At 34.0% G+C, this 3,101-nt stretch overlaps 1 long non-coding RNA gene across 2 annotated transcripts in view; it reads left to right on the forward strand.

The window, feature by feature from the left end:
* Positions 1 to 18: 18 nt before the first annotated feature.
* LOC123167250 (uncharacterized) overlaps positions 19 to 3,101 on the forward strand; it is a 3,824-nt gene continuing 741 nt past the window's right edge. Inside the window, exons 1-6 of one of the 2 annotated variants that reach the window (XR_006483877.1) lie at positions 19 to 1,221; positions 1,319 to 1,378; positions 1,483 to 1,529; positions 1,887 to 1,956; positions 2,262 to 2,845; positions 2,929 to 3,055. This is a non-coding gene — a long non-coding RNA (uncharacterized lncRNA). Of the gene's footprint in view, positions 1,222 to 1,318; positions 1,379 to 1,482; positions 1,530 to 1,886; positions 1,957 to 2,261; positions 2,846 to 2,928; positions 3,065 to 3,101 lie in introns of those variants that run through there. The other variant, XR_006483876.1, reaches the window with a different exon arrangement.

The following is a 3,101-nucleotide window of genomic DNA, read 5'->3' on the forward strand; positions in this document are numbered from 1 at the left end:
GTAATTTGTTCTATAGTTTCATTGTAACCCTACACTCTTTCTAAGTGTAATTCCCCCCTAATTTGTGGTGTAATTTCACTGTAATCGCATGTATAATTACACTGTAATTTGTGCTGTAGTTGCAGTGTAATTTTCTCTTAATTTAGCGGCGTAAATCCCTCTATAACTATTGTGTAGTTTGTCTTTGTTTTTTCACTGTAATCCGATGCATATTTACAATAAGTGGTGTTAATTTTACAGTGCAATTTTCACTTCATTTACAATGTAATTTTCTCTTGATTTAGTGGTGTAAATTTCTCTATTATTACTGCTTAGTTTTACCTGCTTTTACAGTGTAATCCGATGCATTTTTACAGTGTAAATTTACCCTTATTTACTGCATAGTTTGGCCTGCTTTTACACTGTAAACTGATGCGCTCTTACAATGTAATGTTACCCTTAATTACTGCGTAGTTTGGCCTGCTTTTACACTGTAATCCGATGTGTTTTTACAGCGTAAATTTTACCCTTAATTACTGCATAGTTTAAACTGCTTTATATTGTAGTCAGATGCCTTTTTACAGTGCAAATTCACCTTAATTACTGTGTAGTTTGTACTGCAGTTACACTGTAATCCGATGCCATTTTACAGTGTAAATTTATAATTACTGTGTAGTTTGTACTGTAGTTACACTGTAATTCGATGCCCTTTTTACAGTGTAATTTTACCCATAATTATTGTGTAGTTTGTACTATAGTTACACTGTAATCCGATGCCCTTTTACAGTGTAATTTTCCCATAATTACTGTGTAGTTTGTACTGTATACATTGTAATCCTATGCCCTTTTACAGTGTAATTTTACCCATAATTACTGTTTAGTTTGTACGTTACTGTGTAACCCCACATATTTTCTTACAGTGTAATTCCCCATAATTGCACTTCCAGTATTTTTTTCCCATATTCACCGCATTTTTCAGTGCCTAGTTCATGCTTATTTTCTTTGTTTTTTTGTCCTAGTATTTTCTGTGCAATCATCACTATAAGCCCAGTTTTGTCTTCCGTATCTATATAATTGAGCCCCATTTCTTTGTTGTTTTTCAGCTAGTTTCTTAATGGGTAGACTACGGAAAGTCTATCCCAAGGATGTTCCGCTAGTTTTTTCAGTTGAGAGTGCTGATTCTTTGAAAGATCCTTTCGTGCCTAATGATTTTGCTGATGATGGTTCTAATGCTATGTCTTTGTTAGTTATTTTTGTCTTCTTATCTTCTTTCACTTCCATTTATTTTTCTATTTTCATTTTATTAATTTTTGTGCTTGTTGTCTGAATTATTTTTCAGGATTGTTCTGGTGATGATGAAGAGTTTGATAAAGCTCTATACAATTTTTATGTGAATAATGTAAGTCTTTTTACGATCTAGTTTTATATCCATGTTTATCTTTTTCTGATTATTTATCCTTTTTATGTTGGTTTGATATTTTTGTATTTGTTTTGTACAGAAAGTCAATTACCTAAAGAGGAAATTATCATCTGCTAGTAGAAGGAATGTTGTAAGTCTCTTTTCTCTTCTTGTGTTTTATTTTCTGTCCCTTCTTCTCTTTTGGTTGCTTGTCTGATGTTATCTTCGATGGGGTTTCCCCTATGTATCTTTAGTCTATTTTGCATTATTAATGTAGTTCTTATTATGTTTTTTGTAGAGGCAGGAACGATCTTCTGATTTCCCCGTTTGTTCAACATTCACTAGATATTCTGGATTTTTAGTTCTGTGTTGCACTATATCTTTGGTTACCTCATCATCTTTATTTCTCAGCGTATAATAATTGTTTATAGCTACTTTTTCGTAGTTTATTATTTTTCATTTTGCATTCTTCTATTTTAATTTAGTTGTCTCTTCTTATTTGTTGCAGTGTTGTTTTATAGTTCTAAAGTTCTTGAAGAATTGTTCAAACAACTAAATCTTTTTGAGTGGCTACAAAGGTAATTCATTGCTCAGCTAATTATTTTTGTTCTCTATTGTATTCTCTAAGCCCCTTTCGCTGCACTTTGTTGTTAGTTTTCCTAATGTATTTAAAACTCAGCCAAATAATCTTAAACGCTTGGAATCTTAAACTTCCATCCATAAGGCAGAAACAATGCATGGAATATACGCCTATCAAAGTAGTCTTTTGATAGTTAGTAGGTAGCAAACAATGCTTGCCCTCATAGTACAAATCAAGTATTGTTCTTAGCATCTTTTTCCTTAAGTTCTCTCACTCATGTTGTATGTTCATGTTCTCAAACAGGGCTGCCTCCCAGGGATTAGCTTCCGCTGCTGCCTCTTCGCCTGTTGAATCATCTTCATGCATTTCTTGCCATGTCTGCAAAGTAGTTCAACTTATACTTTGTTATTTCTGGGCATTTGTAACTCACATTTAGTATGAGGTCTTCTAGTGACATTGATAGTAGATCTTCTCCAGTTATTGCTCGTTGCTTGCTGCCCCCTGCAATTAAGTTTGAAGTAATGTTAGTACAATTGCAAAAAATTGAAGAACAACACTGATAGACTTTCTTAGCAACGCTCCGTTTGTTAGTATTCGTAATTGTTTTTCAGATTGTATAGTGTATTTGTATGCAGAGAGGTAAGTGTATTTTCTTCTTTTTTAGTGTATCCTGAATTGTTCCTTTTGAGGATACTGAAATGTTGTTTTTATCTATTGAAGTTTTCAGTTTTCTCTGATCATGCCAAATATGCAGCTAGATACCAACAGATGTATGCCCAAATATAGGAAAAAATGGAAACGCCGACAAACATTATAGGATTTCACTGGATGTATGTTCTCAGAGGAGTGTTTTTTACAGTGTATTCCTGTTTGATTTCATCTTACCAGTAAGTTCAATCCCCTGATGATTTTCCCCTGATGCATTCATAAAATGTTTTTGTTTTCTTGTTTCTAATTGGACCTAATGTAGGCACTCAAAACAGAGGTGGAATAGTTCTGCTGTAGCTTGAGGAGTTGAAGATTTTCATGTACCTGCGATTTGTCTCTGGGATGATCTTGTTGTGATCCCCAAGTGACTGCTTGTGTTCTTCTTCCAGGTAATTGCCTCTCTGCCATGCCTCTTCTTCTCTCCAGCCCTCTCCC

The sequence above is a fragment of the Triticum aestivum genome, chromosome 7D (assembly GCF_018294505.1).
Source record: "Triticum aestivum cultivar Chinese Spring chromosome 7D, IWGSC CS RefSeq v2.1, whole genome shotgun sequence".
Classification (NCBI taxonomy): domain Eukaryota; kingdom Viridiplantae; phylum Streptophyta; class Magnoliopsida; order Poales; family Poaceae; genus Triticum; species Triticum aestivum.